We start from the raw sequence: 18,502 nt of genomic DNA, 5'->3' as shown, positions 1-18,502 counted from the left end.
GAATAGGGTCACCTTCTTGGAAATGGAGATCCTGTATGTTGTGGAAGGAAAGCCACTTTAAAACATGGCACAAGAACAGCCAGTTACTGAAAGGACCATTACAAAATTATCAACCAATGGTATTCATTGCTCTCACAGTTTAGTTGTCAACCCATTTATCCCAGGAAAAAGATGGCATACAAGAGTGGACAGCATGGAGGTAGAAGCGAGTTGTGTGGAAAGGATTCGGAAATGTGGAAATACTCTTTGTGAAGATCATAAGAAAAAGAAGGGTTGCAGAGGGGACCACTATGGTGTGCTCCCTGGAATAACAATACAAAGCAAGTTTAAAACTCTAAGGATGGAGGAGGCAGTTGTGCAGGGACTGCCGAAGTCAACTTTGAAGGCAACCTGGATTGTGTATGAAAACGCCCACGGCGCCTTCTCCTCCAATGCCACGGAACAGAGACGTCCGGATGCGGGTAGGGGAGGAGCAGCAGTGGGGACCGGGGCCCAGCTGCCGTGGTCAGGACGCAATGTATGCAGCAGCCTGCTGGTCTCCGGCGGTGCAAGCTTTGGGGCGCGGCCCCTGGGCTCCCACGCAGCCCGCTCCCTGCGCCCCCTGCCGGCCACGTGGACAGTGCGCGCTCCGGCTTCCGCGCCCCAAGCTGACTCTCCATTTCAGCCCAGAGGGAGACAGGGACAAGAGTCTCTTTCTCCTGATGTCACAAAACATTAAAGAAAGAGCCCCCTCCAACCAGCAGTCAAAAACTGATCCCCGAGCTTCGGCTTTCCTGCTTTCCAGGCTTTTCTTCGAGAATAACTTAGTGACCTGGGGGGGAATGATGGGAACCCGAGGCTAACCCTAAAATCATCCCCAGGCATCGAGAGCCCCACATTTTCCAGGCTCGTATTGGAGGGGTGGGGCTTGACTCGGTTGTTTCCGCATTGGCTCGGATTTGGGGGCGGGGGGGGCGTCGTAGTGTCCCCGCCCAAGCTGGGCGATCCAACGCGACACTGATGCTGAAAATGGGAGGTGGGTGGGCGCCTCCGGGTCTCCAGCTCCATCCCTCCGGGTCCCCGCCCACGGCCTCTACGGAACAGGCTGCGTGGCAGCTTTTCTCCAGCACGCGGCGCTGCGCTCGCTTTTATCTCCGGAGCCGCGTCTGTTCGTGCGCTGACAGCCGGGCTCAGCCAGTCGCCAGGAATTGAGTAGCGTTCTTTGAATCTGCGGCTTTCATGACGTCTCCCTGCGTGGTCCATCACTTTTCTCCTAGCCGGGGATTTTTTTTTTCCGCCACTCTCGCCTTTTCCCCCTGCCCTCCACCCGGTCTCCCTCCCCCGCCCCTGCCCGAACGCACACCCCTCCGCCCCTCCGTTGGCCCCCGCGCCCAGCCCTCCTCTCCACTCTCGGCCAGAGGGAGCCAGTTTGAAGACGGCCGCACCTGGCCGGAGAGGTTGGGCGGGCGGAGGGGTGGGATCCGCGGGACCCGGGAAGATAGATCCAGACCTGGATGCACCGCGAGGAGAATGGAGTCTCCTAAAGCCTCCCGGGGCTGATGTAAAATTTGACCATCTGATTCCAGTTTTCCTTCCCTTTTCTTTTTTTATTTCCTCCCCTCGCCATCCATCGTGTAGTGAATTATTAAACCTTGCTCCGTTCCAAGAGGGGAGATCATGATTGAATGAAGCCACCAAGTCCGCAGCAAGGTAAGCGGTGCGCTGAGTTGCTCGAAGGCAAGAAGCTGGCATCAATGTGGGCAAGAGGTTCTGTGCCCTCGGGTCCCCAACTCCCCTTCCCCAGTTTCCGCCGCTGCATGCATCTCCACTCTGATGAGAAACAGGATGCCCAAGTCAAGGGAAAGGCGAGGGAGAAGCAGGTTACATAACAGAAGGGAAATCTGTTTCATACGGTTCTCATTAGCAACTGAAAACTCGCAAGGGGGGCGGGGAGAGGAGGGGTCTGCATGCCCGGGGCCCGGAGAGACCCAGTCAGTTATTACAGACATCATTTCAACATCCGTTGGCAAAGATGAAATGCACGGATTAACTGGCAGGGGTGGCTTGCTATGTAGTCATTTACAGTTGGGAAAAGCCCATTGTCTTTGTGGAAAGCTGTATCCTTGTTCTTCTTTGCGTATAGGAGCAGAAGAGAGAGAGAGGAAGGAAGAGAGAGAGGGAGAGAGAGAGAAAGAGAGATAGGGAGAGAGAGAGAGAGAAAGAGGGAGAGAGAAACATGAGGAGGAAAAGGAAAAGTGAGGGCTGGGAAGAAACAAGCAGAGAATGGGAAACAATAACTCCTAACTGTTCTCTATCAATATAGCCAGAGATGTGATATGATGACTACCAACAGTGAATAGGAAGCTCTCCCTAGAAGTAAACTGAATTATTTTGTAATTGGAAGAGAAAACAAACAAACAAACAACAACAACAACAAAAACCCTTCAGATAAAATGAGATGTTTACTGCATTTAGGGGGCTGGATGAATTCACTGGCTTGCTTCCTTCTGGGTATATTTTCATTTGCATCAAGACATTAAGCTTGGATGAGTTTTTAACAGAAATAACATTTGTATTCCCCAAACCCAATAAAACCTTGGGTTAATCCACAGGTATATCTCTTGTACCGGGTTCAGTATGGAGAGACTCTTAGGGAGGAAACATATCTTGATAGAAACAGCCACAGTAATGGGGTGAGATTAGTGGAGAAATAAAATACCAGCATTTTCCAAAGAATCCCGCCTCCACTCCCAAAAAAAGGGAGGGGAGGGGGGACTCCAGTACTTAGGAGTTGGAGATTTATTTTACATTTACAGTGTCTCCTGCCTGCTTTTACCCGAAGTCTGATGATCCAAGGAGCCACCACAGAACCGGGTGTAATGCCACATTCCAGCTAGCACCATTCCCTGCCCACCTTTCTTCTGAAAAACGGAGAAGAGGGATGCCCAGGAGCTGCTTAGAAAGAAGAAGGGGCTTTGCTACAGTCAGGGCTGAGCTAACTAAGCTTCGCCCATTTTGCCTGGAGAAAAAGAGAAAGAGCTCAAGTCTCCATGGCGACCCAGGTGGGAGGGGAGAAGGCAGCTCCAGTTACAAATAAACGTTGTACAAAACTTTCCCAGATCCAAGCAAAGAAATAAGGGAGCTGCGTCCCCTGCGGAGGGTCCCAGGGCATAGGCTTTGCCCAGATTCCTGCCGGCGACCGGCGAGGGGGTGCCTAGGACTGGCCAGTCCGCATCAGACCTCCCAAAGTTGCCCAGGAGCTGCTGAGATTGTTGGACAGCGGGTTTCGGATTCAGCACCAAGGCCAGAGCACAGGCTCCCGCAATCCCACCCCGGACGGCTACCCCAGCGAACACTATTAAGTTCCTTTGGTCGCGGGAAGTCAATAGCTTTCTATAAAGGAACGATTCCCTTGTCAGTGCAGAATCTGGATATATGATTATGCACGGAATTGCGTGGGACAGAGAAGCTTGCAAATCACCCATTTCACGCATCGCGGTGCATCACAATAGCTATTCAAAGTCAAGAACATTGAAACCGCAAACGATCCGAGCTGAACTGAGAATGGGGAAAATCCCATCCTCCGGGGAGAAAAGGAACACACACACACACACACACACACACACACACACACACACACACACACACACACGCAGGCATGCACGCACGCCACGGATCAGTCCCTGATGAGAGTTGTCTAGTTTCAACCGAGCCCCTTTGGCTTCAAAAGCGTTCATTCATTCCTCACCCTCTCGCTCTCCTCTCTAACTTTTTGTCGGGCTTAGACGGCAGAAAGGCGCTGTGGGAGAACTGTGGTCAGCGAGATACCAGCCAATCAACTCCTGTCTAGGGGTCCTGAGACCCAGGAGGGTGGAGAAATAGTTTACTCTTAGTCCAGACCTGATAGACTTCTCAGCAGAGCTGGTGAGCTCCAGGAAAGGGAAAAGGGTGTGTTTGTGAGATCAGTGACTAACTTCAAGTCAGCATGTGAACAGAGCGACTACATTTCCAAGGTCGCAGGCATAGTAAACAGAGGAGGAGTTACTTCTCCTAATAGAAACAAGGAAGAAACTGTGCAAGAGGGGCCGATTTATTATCATTCCAGTTCTATTTCAACATTCCTACAGGGGAAACAGGTAAGTTCCTCTCGCCATTCTGTCTTCACCTTAGGCAAGACTGGTCTGTGCCACGCCCTCCTCTTCTTTGGTACCAGGTCCTCACACACCCCCTCCCCTGGACTGATACTGATGAGGAAAAATAGTAGAGGAAGGTGGAAGTCACATTTTGAAGAGGAAGCTTTGAAAGGGGGCATCCAGGTGTTAGAAGGCACAGTTTGAATTACAGAGCCCAGGCACGGTTTGGCAACGGGATGGAAATACTGATAAAGACTCTACAGTGCCCCTGGCTGCCATTCTCTTTTGAGGATGCCATTATGCATGTGTGGTCTTGAGCTAGTTCTGGTTTGTTGTTTATGAAGGTAAACGATGTGTATCCTGGTTTTCCTTGCTGGGTATTTCATTGCTTTCTAAAGATGAGGCATGCAGAGCACTCAGGACTTGGATAAAGCTGTGTGTTTATACCTTCCGGTCTTTTTTCTTCCCCTGTGATCACTAGTGAAGGCAGAAGCAATCTATTCTAAATCTGGGCAAAGGGTGAAATATTACACTACATTTACCTTTTGGTTCCTGATGGACATGGACACGTTTGTCTATCATTTAATTTATAAGAGTAGACAGAAGTGATGTATGGAGTATTATTAGGACTTAAACAAGGCAGTTTACCCTGCCTTTGCTGCATCTGATCTTACCAGCAGAAGGAAAGTAGACATAACTTATGAAGATAAATCCAGACAAGAATATGGATTATTAGATAAACAAAGTAATGTATTTGTGAGTTCTAAAGTTCAATTTCTCTCATGAATTAAAAAAAAAAAAAAGACGGGAATGAAATTGCTCAATCAATTATCTTTAGTTCTGGTAGATTCCATGTTCATGTATTCAGTGCTAATTTACCAAACTATGGTTTGCTTTCTTCCTGCGTGGCTAATTGCTGAGCAAAGTGTCATTATGTCCTGATGACAGTGAATAGCATACTCCAGAATAATTGGTTTACCCATTTCAAGTAGGATTTGTTAAGGAGAGCAACTTAATTTTATTCCTGTATACCTGGAGCCATTTTGTAATTTTTTAAAATATAATTTTGATACCTCACCCTCGTATTTCCTAAACATCAGTAAATATATGCACTTGTATGACCCAGGTCTTCATTTAATACACAGGACTGGTATAGGCTGTTTCCTTTGAGTATACAAAAATTCTTCAGTTCACTCTCATATTCCTCCCTATCTTCTCACAAACTATCCTTACTTTACAGGATAAAAAGAAAATAAAACATGAAAATAGCTGTTTAATAAGGAATAGAAAAAATTTGTTGGATATTAAAAATAAGTAAATATAAGTGTGGAGGAAGGAATAAATTAGGAGTTTGGGATTAGCAAATACACACTACCATATATAAAATAGATACACAACAGGGGCCTACTGTATAGCACAGGGGACTATATTCAATATCTTGTAATAACCTATAATGGAAAAGAATCTGTAAAAGAATATACATATAGATATAGATATATATTCACATCCATATATATAAAACATATATATAACTGAATCACTTTGCTGTACACCTGAAACTAACACAACATTGTAAATCAACATTACTTCAATTATTTTTAAAAGAAAGTAAATACAGCCTTATGGAAGCTTAACCCCATTCACGGGTAGAAAATATTACTTTCTTCAAGGGTTGAATGTTGATAAAATGCATTTTCATGGAAACAAGACAAACCCTCTTTTTCAAAATGAGCAGGTAGGCAAGATAAAGCTTTTCTTTTTTTCACTATTCCTTAATCAAATGTTATGTAAGTACTATGTTGGTTAATAAGGGAAATGGACCAGAGAGAGTCAGAATAAGGGGAAGGAAGGGGGCTAGGGAAAAAGGCAGTTATTTATTTTTACCAGGTTTAAAGTCATGATACTTTTCAAAGCAAGGTAGTTTTTTTAGTTCATTGTATCAGCACTTTAAAGTTCATGGACTTGAAATGTTTAAATTCAACAAATTTGGGTTTGGCTTACTAAGATGGCATTTACTGTTTCTTTTATTTTTAATAATTTCATTTAAGTACCAAAAGAGAATTGGTTCCATCTCGATTTTTATAAAATTATTAAATTTGGTAGTATCAATAAAAGAGGAATTGGTAAAGTTAAAAAATTATCAAGACACTTCTGTTGAATTAAGATATTTTTCTTTAATTGTACTTCAAGTATTTAAAGAGATATAAAAATAAAATAAAGTCATTTGGGGGCTTCCCTGGTGGCTCAGTGGTTGAGAGTCCGCCTGTCGATGCAGGGGACACGGGTTCGTGCCCCGGTCTGGGAAGATCCCTCATGCTGCGGAGCGGCTGGGCCCGTGAGCCACGGATGCTGAGCCTGCACGTCCGGAGCCTGTGCTCCGCGACGGGAGAGGCCACGACGGTGAGAGGCTCGCGTACCGTAAAAAAAAAAAAAAAAAAAAGAAAAGTCATTTGGGATAAAATACATTTTAAAATGTATTTAAAATAATTAGTCCTAGAAATAATCAGAATTCTATAGAAAGAAGAGATCATGATAACTGTAGTTAGTGCCTGAATGGTATTCTGACTCTCCTCTGACAAAGTATATAATATACCCATACTTGATAACATTTTACTAGCACTAATTAATAATACAACTTTACTTCCTTTCAATAAAGAAGGACAATGTCATCTTAAAAAGAATATTCTGTGTTCCCTAAACTATAGCCTTGATCTAACAATACCTGCTAATCAACTGTAGAGGCCCAATTATTTATTTATTACTGAATTGAATAGTTATTTCAACAAAACCTCAGAAGCTGATTTTGCTCAGTGCACAATGTTCAAGTGGCTATACTCAAATCTCTATTTTGTCCAGATGCAGTGAGACCATCAATCAACTTTCCTACTTACAATGTATGAAGTTAACCCCAAATTTTAATGAAATGGCTATTTATTTCATGTCTTTACAGATGAGTTCAGGCCAGATTAATCCCAGTAACCCCTTCAGTCTCCCATTTCATGTTTCCTGTTGATGGCTGTGCTTAGGACCAGGGACCGTATAGTACTGGTGGTTCTTTTAGTGGATAGATTTGGGGTACTATTCACCTCCAAACTCCCAGTCACAGAGATGTGATTACCAGTGTGAAAACTTTAAAAAATGAACCAGCCAGTGAATCTATAAGATCCACATCCTTGCCACCAATTTTTTCGTGGGGAACTACATCTAAACATTTTGTATGCGTTGTGAGAGACGAAGCTATGAGTTAAGTTTTAATCCCGGTGCTGTGGCAGTTTTCTCTTCAAACTCACAGGCATCACCTTTTTCCTACCCAGAATGAGAACAGACTTTTTTTTTTTTCAATGGTGCTTTAAATTTTCATGATATCATCTGACAGGAACGTGTGCAAGTGTGACAATGTGCCTGGCAGGTGTTGTTTGGTGATGAAGAGCACAGGCTCTGGTGTCTAACTAACTGCATTTGCATCAAGTTCTAGATGTATCCATCAGCTTTTAGTAGGTTTGGTGCAGTAACAGCCATTACAACCTCTCAGTTGCCTATAAAGCAAAGGTTTATTTCTCTCTCAAGCTACGTGCCGTTGCTGGTCAGCGTGACTGCCCTTAAGTGTCTTCTTCACACTGGAATCCAGACTGAAGGACCAGTCTGACCTGGGACTTTCCATTCCAGTATCAGAGGGAAAAGAAGAATGCCAAATTAAGCAATGGCTTTTAAAAGTCCTGCTAAGATATGACATAAGTTATCCACTCACATTCCGTTGACCCAAAACAAGTCACTTGTCACACCAATGCCAATGGTCAATGACATGTATATTTCTCCCAGAGTGGGGCACTGCAAGTCACATAACAATAGGTGGAGACATATAATCTTCCTACAGAGAAAGAAGTGAATAACTGGGTATGATGATACAATCCACGACACTAATTGGGTGACCTTGCTCAACTTCAAGTTCTTGGTTTGCCTATCTGTAAAATGAAAATAATAATAATGTCTACTCCAGAGATGTTATGATGATTAATGTGATAATGAGGTTCTTAGCATGATGTCCAGCACAAAGTTGGCACTTTATAAATAGTAGATGCTATTATTTATTTGTTATAATGTGTCATTAAGTTCGGTCCTCAATGAGGCTATGTGAACTCTATTAATTAGGTAGCTGATGCAACAGCAAATCCCTACATTTCAGCAGTTTAGCAAAACAGAAGATTATTTTTCATCCCTATAAGTCTACTTGGCTGATGCCATACCAGCACACAGGCTGATGGACACTTATTCATCTTAACATCTGGCTTCCATGATCTCCTTAGAGTTGATATGCAGTTGGCAGATAGGGTAAGAGGGAGTAGATGATTATGCAGGAGATTTTCAGTGATACAAGCCTGGAAGTAATTATATCAATCTTGCCCATATTCTGTGGCCACACCTAACTGCAAGGGTAGCTGGAAATTGTAGCTTAGCTCTATGCCCAGGAGGAAGGCAAACTGGTAGGGTGAACACACTTGAGTCTTTGGCATATATACCCAATGTTAAGCATGCAAATTTGACTACTTTAATATAAATGTCTGGCGTCAAAGAAATACAGTTAGTGTGGGTCAGCAATAGAGTGGGGCAAAGCAAATGATTTGTCCCAATGGTGAAAAGATCCCCAGTTGGACTAGTATTTTGTTGAGCTCTTGAATCATTCTCCAGTGGTGTATTTTTTTTTTTTTTTTTTTTTTTTTTTTTTTGCGGTACGCGGGCCTCTCACTGTTGTGGCCTCTCCCGTTGCGGAGCACAGGCTCCGGACGCGCAGGCTCAGTGGCCATGGCTCACGGGCCCAGCCGCTCCACGGCATGTGGGATCTTTCCAGACCGGGGCACGAACCCGTGTCCCCTGCGTCGGCAGGTAGACTCTCAACCACTGCGCCACCAGGGAAGTCCCCAGTGGTGTATTTTTTTAAATAAGTTAGTTGGGAACCTTTTGACTTTAGGAGTAGGCATATGTGATGCCTACGAAAGAGATGCAAATCTATATTGTTTGACTTCTGGTAGCTGAACCATTAAAGTAGACACAAAGAAGAGCTCACTTCACAACCCAAGCTTGGGAGCAAGTTTCCAATCCTGACAATTACACCCACATTGTGTCTAAGAAGACTGAAGCATTAGATGCTGTCTTCCAGTATCTAGTACTTGCTGTTGACTAGCAATTTGCATTTTGTTTTGAATAGCATATAAGTTAGACACATGCTCTAAGTTTAGGTTAAATTAATCTAACAATAGTCAAGTGTTCTTTTGAAAATAGACCATATAATTTGGAAGTAGTCTTTGAGAACTCCTGCCTGCCTCAAGGAGAGCAGGTACCCTTGGAAACTAAAATCTATACCTTTTCATTAGAAGGGAGAGATCAGCCTTAATGCCAAATATACATTTAGAAAAGAGAAATGTCAGGAGGAGATATATGAGAAAGCTATGAGAGAAAGAGCCAGAAGAAATGTCGTGGTGATCCATAATGCTTCCAGCCTCTTATGTCATTCCATTCCTCCAACTTAGGTGCCAAAGCCCTGGCCCATTCATGCAGGGTCCAAGGTTGCCGGCCTGAAACAGTGAATACCTACCACTAATGTGTGTTCATCCTTCCATGGTGCAGTTATACTTGAACACTTTAAATATCTTGAACACTTGAACACTTTAAATATCTTGCCATTCCAAAGTGAATAACATCTCATAGTGGAGCTTCTGTTTAATGAAGAGAGTGTTTTTGAAGAGAGGGTGTATTTCACTGCCACATCCTGACATTTCAACCTAGAAGGGATATAACTCAACTCAGTCTCATGCAGAAGGGGGCAATTAGGATAGTAGGTAAGTCCAAACCATGTAGTATAAGAGGTAGATGAAGGAATTGGGGTTATTTACCCTAGAGAATTCTTGACAGGAGGGAAAGACCATTGTTTTCAGGTGTCTTAATATTTGAAGATGAAGGATAGATTAGAATTTTTCTGATGGACTCTAAGGGATACAACTAGGACCTAGTGGTAGAAGTTACAAAGTGACACATTTCTGTTTCATATAAGAAAGAATGTTCTGTAGTCAGAGCTGGGCAGGGCTTATATGATCTGTCCTCTTCATTTGCATAGCTCTGAATTCCCCATCACTGGAAGGCACAAAGAAGTTGGAGGAGCTAAGAAATGGGGCTGAAGTGCATGTGTTTTAAAGTCTCTACCAACACAAAGAGCTTCCAAGTCCTAAGAGGGCAGTGATGACCTACAGTTTCAGCCAACAAATCAGACTGGACCTCTATGAGGTCCATAGAGTAGGCTATGATGGACTGAGGTCATCATTTTATGAGGGAACCATCATTTCTCTATGAGAGAAATGAGTCATATTTCACCAGAATGACACCTCAGTCCATATACAAAATGTGTGGTCAGCGAGAGCAGGTCTGGAATGCAGGGACCACATGACCAGGCTGCATCTACAGGATTCATCACTCAAGGAAAACACTTACCCTGCTGCTTTATGTTGTCCATACCTCTCTATCTTCCATCAATAGATAGGGCATGAAATACCCCTTTGGAGGTTTCTCATGGCACCCTGAACCTTCTTATTTGTAAAAAGCCCCAAGTTGCTTTCAGAGTCAGGACTCCGTGACATATCAGCCAGAGTACATTTCAGATTTGCAGACATTTCTTTTGTGCAGAATATGGTGTGAATAAGATAAAATTCCTATTCTTAAGGAATCCAATTTCAATAATAGCAAAGAAGGAATGGACCCCTTCCTTTTCAGCTGTATCCTGAAGACTCACCAGTGAATACCCTAAATATATATTCACCCTCCTGGGGTGACCAGACCCATTGTAGTGAGGCATATACAGAGAGAGGACACAAAGAGAGAAGCAAATAGAGAATCTGTTATAGATGTGCTGTCATAAAAGGGATTCCTTCATTGAGGAGACTGAATTAGGTGGCCCTCTGTCTCATCAGCAGCTGAGGAGTGTTAAGCCCCAAGCCAGCCCTTCTCATGCCTCCTTGCTGGCCACAGGCGGATCTCTGTGAGCAGAAGGAAGCATCAGAGCTCACAGAAGTCAGCTTAGGTCAATGGTTCCCAAACTGTGTCCCTGAACCAGTAGCAATGGTATCACCAGGGCAACTGGTTACAAAGGCTAATTCTCAAGCCTACCCCAGACCCACTAAATCAGAAACTCTGGGGATGGAGCAACCCATCTGCATATCTCCTCCAGGAATTCGAATGCACACTAAATTTTGGGAACGACTGGCTTAGGTTCTTCTCAAATGCAGCCCCTCTAGTAGGCTTCTTCCTGTAGTGAAGACCTCCAAGTGTCTGCTCACTTGAGAGCCATGCAAAGTCACAGCTGGAGATGGAATGCCTGTCTTTATCTTCTACTGCATGTGCAGATCTAACCTGGTCTCAATGCCCAGGGGAAAAAGACAAAAACAAAAGACTTTTGTTCCAACAGATAAAACATGCACAATCGTACTAAGTGGGGAAAAGTATGGCAAGTAAGGGCTTCTCTCTTGCTCTCTTCATGTAAATAAACTGCTTAGTCTTTTGGAATTCCAGATAATCCATCCAGAAGGTTTTTAGTTCTTATTTTAAATTAATAGTCTCATCTATTATCCTTTAAATAAAAGACGCTATCAGGAAATAAGAATGGTGTACTCTGGAGAAAAGCCACATTACAAGAATTGAATAAACGGGCTTATCGTGGCAAACCTTCATGCAACCAAGTGAAGAATAGTTATAGTTATATAACATTCACTTTTGTTTAAAACATCTCTTGACCATCAGCACATTTCCAGAAATTGACCTTTAATAGCTACCCCCCGTATCATCATAGCTTCTTGAACCAGTCAGTCAACAAGTCTTTAAGAGTAACTGCTATATAAAGAAGACAAAGGAGGAAAAAGAAAAAGCATCCTCATTTCAGCCTTCAGAGGCATTAGACTTTACGAAAATAAGAATATCAGTGAAACAATAATGCACAGGACAAAGAAGCATAGCATTAAACAAGAAAGTGCTAGGCTTTGAGTAAAGAAGGGGGATGTTAAAAAGGGCTAGTGTCAGTAGGAAACATCAAAGCATATGGTGGAAGGTAAAGGAATCTTGGAAGAAGTAGTGTTTTGATGGGGAAACGGAGAAGAGAGTGCTTTTCAAATGAGAAATTAGTCTGCATGGAGGGGGCATTGGCAATGAGGATAGGTCAGGCAGGGGTATTGGTGTACCTCACCATGGAGAAAATGGAGTCCAGGCATCAGTATGGAATTTGAGTCTTCAATCTCAAGTAACGGCTTTGGTTGGGGGCAAAGGAGAGGATACACAGATTTTATTCTGCCATTTTAATCTGGCAGCCTTGGGCAAGGCAGACTTGGAAGAGAGGAAAAACTGGGATCAGGAGATAGCCAGACCTTGATAGGAAGGGAAGAAGACCTAAGTAGGCTCAGAGTTGTAAACCAGCAACAGAAAAATGGTCCCGTTTGAGTGCCTTCATTAGTACTGGAATTAGATCACTCATGAGCGTAGAGACCAGGCTGAGGTAGATTCAGCCCAAAGAAAACTCCAACGTCGCACGCTCCGTGAGCACGAGGGAATGCACGTGGCTGCTGTCCAGGTGTGGAGTGTTGAGGCCATTCCAGTGAATAAATAACACGACTGGGAAGGAGGCTGAGCGAGGGCTGCAGTTAGAGCTGAGGTTAGGGTTGTGGCTCGATGGTTCATCCTCACCTTCACGTGCAAACACTGTGCTGCAGCATTCCAAAATGTGTCTTTGGGGATTTGTTGTTCCTGAGCCACCATAGGGACAAGTATGTGCAGGGTTATGAATGGGAGATTGGTTAATCCTGCAGGTGGTGGGACCGTGTTATTTTGTGATGCAGAGCAGAGAGAAGAAAGAACTCCTTTAGCTCCTTTCTTGTTTGCAAAACCAGTGCTGCCTGAGACTCATCTCATAGTCATCCCTACTCATGTATGTCGGACTCCTACTTTTTCTCTGCCCGTGGAGTAAAACTCACTGAAGGCTTTATGGAAGTCACTGGGGATTTAGTCTGGCTCTGAACAGCATGAATGGAGACCCTAGGAAACATGGAGTTTTAGGATATATCCTACCAGTGCCTGCCACTAACCCAGGGCTCCCACTGAGCTGTCACCAAAGAGTAAATAGAAAATGGACCCACCATCATCTGGAATAACCTAAATGGCATGGCCCCCTTTGGCACAATGAGAGGCATGGGTCAGATCCACCACTGCAAAATGAGTAAAGATCTTTTTTACAAGACCTCAAAATAATAAAAATAGTGAACTAAAATATGTTTCTTTCAGTGAATTTTATTTTTCAGGGAAATAGTTTATTTGGTCTACACTCTGGAGATAAGAGTCTTGATCCTCCATTCCTGTTGTTTGCAGAAGTGGAGTTTATTTTAAATTAGCAATGCTGAATCTTTTGTGAGATTTGTCTTTCATGGGGAGAACAAAAAGTTATGTTGGGCACTGGGTAATAAGGGCGATTATGTGGCATTCTCAGATCAGAAAGAATAAGTCCCCTGAAAATTCCTGGTTATAAATAATCATCTAATCTTCAAAACAATACCAAAGTCATCCACAATAGCCCTCCCTTAAGGTGTGTAGATCCTGGATTTTAGAGCAACTCGTAGAGAAAAATGACATTGTGGTGACACACAAAACTAGTCTGGGAGAGGAAAATTTCATTAAAATCCACCAATTATTTTCAAATAAACCTCTAATTTCTGTTATTTATTTAATAATATTTTCTTAAAGAAAGTAATTGTTAAACTATACGAACCTTGTTTTGGTTACCCCAACCAATCCAAAGTGTGTCTTTTTGTGGCAAAAGAAGTGTCAGAATGCTGTTAGCACTGAGATTGGAGCCTGGGTGTCCTTGGGAGAAATTGTAATCCTCGTTTGACTGCTCAAGCTCTTGCAATATGCAAGTATTGTTCTAGTTTATTCCTTTACTCATGTAAGGAATCTGGACTCAAGTTATTTCTTTCCCTGTTAAGTTTCCAGATGAGCTGTTGGTATTGCTAGAATAATAAACCCTGGAAACATGAGGTCGGCGAGCAGGGCAGTCACTTAAGTGACAAACCCTCCATTCCATCCTGGCTTCTTCCCATGCCCAGTTCCAGACATAGAGGAACTGGTTGAATCATGTGTGCCTCGGATTCTAACCACAAAACAGATCACTCTGTGCACTTAGAGCATCCCCAAATTTCATAAATGTTCAATTACATGAGAAAAGACAAGAGAAATCCCGTTCAGTTGGCAAAGAAAGCAAAACTGCCAACTAGGGCCTTGAAGCCCTGAGCACAAGAGAAGGAATCTCAGGCAGTGGGAGGGGGAATGAGCAGTGGTTTCTAATAAGCAGAGAGAGAAAGTGGGCCTGAGATCTATGCAAGGTGGGCTTGCTGGAGCCAGAGGTTCTGACACCCTAAAAATGCTTTAAAAGGAAAGGATGGAAATTTCTGTGCTGGCATCTGAGAAATCAAAATGATAAACGAGGCAACGTCTTAAGTGCAGCGTCCAGGTCACTAAATTTAAGATGTCAATTAGAGTATATTGGAAGATACCACCGAAATTCAAAGTTGTGCTCTCATGCTTGAGCCTTCTCCTCTCACCGTGGGTACCATTCCATGGGCACCGTTCCGTGGCCACTGTTCCGTGAGCACTGTTCCGTGGGCCTTGTCCTGCAGCCACTTCATGGGCTGCTGCGTACCTGCATGCTCTACTGCTCTGCCAGGCTCGAACCTCCTTGCCAAAGAGGGCTAGACTTAGACATCACTGCACTCCCTCTGTGTTTCTCCCTAAGAGTTTCATGGAAGAGCAATTCAATATGTGGTATTTGAATAACATTTCTATGATGCCTAAAGTTTTCTGATTCCGATAGACAGATTAGAAACTGTTAAAACTATTTAAAAATAGCTCTCCTCGAAAGATGAATGCAGCTTGTGTCAGTCCATGTAGTCAGATTGTAGCCATCTCCAAAAGTTCAGTAAAGACCACCCAAACAAGAAATAAAACACCCAAATTTTGTATACGGAGGCCAGAGGGGAGACATAAGAGGGAAAGATCTTCTTCTTCCCTTAGTAACTTGTACGTCTGTTTTGGATGTCCCTCAAACACAGTATGTGAATGATGAGGAAAAGGGATGAGTGTGGGTTTCAGATGAGACTAGGTGAGTATCACTCTCACTTCTCTCAGCCATATAAAAATCGAAGCTCAGTCATTTCCAGGTCATTGGTTTCTGACATGTCTGTGCTGGTCTAAGCGCTGTTAACCATAACACACTTCCTTTCAAGAAGCCTGAGAGATTGGCGTTAACGTTGAGGCATGCGGTTTATAGAATGAGCTTTGACAGATACCAAGCTCTGTTAGATGAGTTATTGAACTTCTTTCTCTGTCAGGTTTCCCAGCTATAGAGTAGCGATAATTCAGGGAAATAAACTCAATAGATTAGTGAGCTATTTTTCCCATACCTTGCTTCTAAGAGGGTATGGAAAACTAAAATGAGCAATTTAATGATTTTACACTTTTTTTAAATGCCAAGTGAATATGTTCAGGAGGGAGATGCTACTCACAGCTTCATTATAGGCCTCTGAAGGTGAAATAAGTTTATGGGTAGGATGATGCCCCAGATACACTGTGGGAACCCACATCATCAAAGACTGAACTGTGCCCAGCCTTGCACAGTCACCAACACAGGGAAGTGAGCTCATGGGCTAGAAAGATGTTTAACAACTGAATTTGAAATCCTAGGAACCATCAGTTGAAATTCTCTTTATTCCTGGGTGGAAGAGATAATCCAGGTAATTCACTTAAACCAGACCATCCCATTCCTGAAGCACTTTCAATCAACAAAGTTTTACAGCAAAGTCAATACTGAATCTTGTGAGTACAAATGAGTTTCAAAATGTATATAAGCTTATGTGTGGATCAGAAAAGCTCTTCACATTTGTACCTATATAACCGTATAACCTGTATAACAATTTTTTGTGTGGTTTCCATAGAGGGGCACTTTTTGGCACTACCCTGGTGAAACTTCTACCGATGGAAGTATAGAGAAATTGTATGTTGGGTGTGGCCAGACTTCTGGAAACCAAACTTCTCTTTCCCTGAGATAACACTCACCTTTAAAGTAACTGGACAATTTTAACTCTCCCATTGTTTGAACATTTCTACAAAGCCAGGAATGTTTATAGCTAATTCCGAAAACTAAACAAATTTTGAGAATAATGAAACCTGTGCTCAGACAGCTTGACTAAAGACAATAAAATACAGTCAATTTATTTTACCTGGGCATTTCTCCCTTATTCATTGTACCAGTAAGTTATATTCAATGTAGAAAACTGTAAAGATTCAAATAAGCTTAAAAAAAAAGTCAGGAAAGCAGCAAGCAGGAAGGAAGGGAGGAAGGAGAAAGAAAAGAGGGAACGAAGTAGCATGTACAGTAAATATATGAGTTTATTTATGTTTGTAACTCAAACCGGATCACTGTTTTTAGTATACACTATTTTGCTGTGCTCTTTTCTTACCTGATGATACATCATCAGCTTCTTCCCAAGTCAGTAACTAGGAGCAGATTGTAGATGTCTTTGACCTTACTCCCTTCTGCTGTGGGACTCAGTCCCTGCACTCTAACCACCTTGCCGACGGCCCGCCCGGCTATCCCTTTAACATGATCGGTAGTTGCCTGAGAACCAAGGGAGCTGATAATGTGCATCTTAATCTGAACTCAGGATAAGATGGAATGAGATCTTCCAATCAAGCAGTGAGGCGAGGAAAACAGGGGCAAGTTCCTTCTTTCTCCACCTTTTGTTACATTCAGGCCTTTAATGGATTTGATGATGTCTACCACGTCGAGTGGGGAGGGCAATCTACTTTGCTGAAGCCACTGACTCAAATGTAAATCTCATCCCAAAACAACCCCCCAGGCACACCCAGAAATAACGTTTGATCTGGGCACCTCCTGGCGCAGTCAAGTTGATGCATGAAATTAACCACTGCATTGGCACATCCTTAGCGTCACAAGCACCGCCCAGCACATAATAGGTACGCAATATTGTTGAATAAATATATAGTTGTGACGGCTACATTGTAAGTAATTCTAAAACTTATTTACTGTGAATTTTTTTTCATCTTTATTTTGGGCATTTGGGTTGTTTTCCTTTTTGTGTTGTCAACACTACTATTATAAGCATTTTTGTACACACCAGTTGAGAATGCCTCTTTAGCATAAATTATTAGAAATGTAATTGCTGGGTAAAAGGGTCCACATTTTTGGTTTAAAGCTCTTACAACATTCAACCAAACTGCCACCCAGAAAGGCTGCCCCTATTTACATTCTACCAGAAGTCCAGTCCACTGACCCACTGACCGCATAAGCAACCGAGCCAGATGCAAGATCATTTAAAGAATTGGACCAGGTCTGTCTCAGCTGCCAGAACCTGCGACCCCTTGAGCCATTCGGCCACATGACTGGGCCAGTTAGAAAGAAGGAACTAACATCGGACATTGGGCAAACACTTTCCTAGGGTGGAACTCAGATGATTGATACAAATTTCAGAGATAATATCCCAATCATTAAGCCAACTGATCCTCACAAGAGCCCACCAAGGAATGGCACATGCTGTTGACCCATTGGCAGATGGCGAACCAAACCCAAGTTCACACGGGTAGGTGATCACCACGATTTGTAATCAGAGTCAGGATTCCAGGCCTCTGGCCTTGAACTCTTTCCCCCTTTGCTCTTTCAACATCCAAGATCCGCTCTTCAATCCACATTCACACTGGCCAGGAGTGTCCAAGATGGGTCCTTTAGAAGCGATTTTAAGAGATTCAGCAACACTGTAGTAGTATATTAACTTATTGAAATACTTTTATAATTTGTAGACTTGAGGGATGGGGAGAAAGGGGAGTTGGTGGGGAGAGAGGGAGAAAGAGAGAAGAACAATCCAGCTAGGGGCAGTTTCTTAGCAATAGCTTTTGTAGTCTACTTGGCCATAGTAGACTACCATGGCTCTGAGTTTTTCCCTCTGAGTTCATAAACTGTTATTAGTTTCACATGTGTAAGAATATCATTAAAGAGATGCCATGATTTCTGCTGACATTATACACAAAAGATAAAAATCCCTTCCTCCAGGGACTTCCCTGGCAGTCCAGTGGTTAGGACTCCAAACTTCCACTGTAGGGGGCAAGGGTTTGATCCCTGGCCCTGGGAACTGATTCTGCAAGCCGTGGGGCACAGCCAAAAAAAAAAATCCCTTCCTCTTGCCCCCATCATTTCACTCCAACCCAGGAGCAAGTCAGCATAATATATCTCAGTAGATGGAGTCATGTCTCCCTTTATTAGCTGATATCCCCCTTAAAACCTAAGAAAAGTACACTCA

At 43.2% G+C, this 18,502-nt stretch overlaps 1 protein-coding gene across 1 annotated transcript in view; it reads left to right on the top strand.

Moving 5' to 3' along the window:
• The first annotated feature begins 1,146 nt into the window (after positions 1-1,146).
• The window catches only part of KCNJ6 (potassium inwardly rectifying channel subfamily J member 6), a 287,055-nt gene continuing 269,699 nt past the window's right edge, over positions 1,147-18,502 (top strand). The window contains exon 1 of the mRNA XM_033418305.2: positions 1,147-1,689. The gene's annotated coding sequence lies outside the window, so the exon portion shown is untranslated. The remainder of the gene's footprint in view (positions 1,690-18,502) is intronic.

The sequence above is a fragment of the Orcinus orca genome, chromosome 5 (assembly GCF_937001465.1).
Source record: "Orcinus orca chromosome 5, mOrcOrc1.1, whole genome shotgun sequence".
Lineage (NCBI taxonomy): Eukaryota > Metazoa > Chordata > Mammalia > Artiodactyla > Delphinidae > Orcinus > Orcinus orca.
Note: the sequence above shows the minus strand (reverse complement) of the source record. Positions and strands in the feature narration are given on the sequence as shown.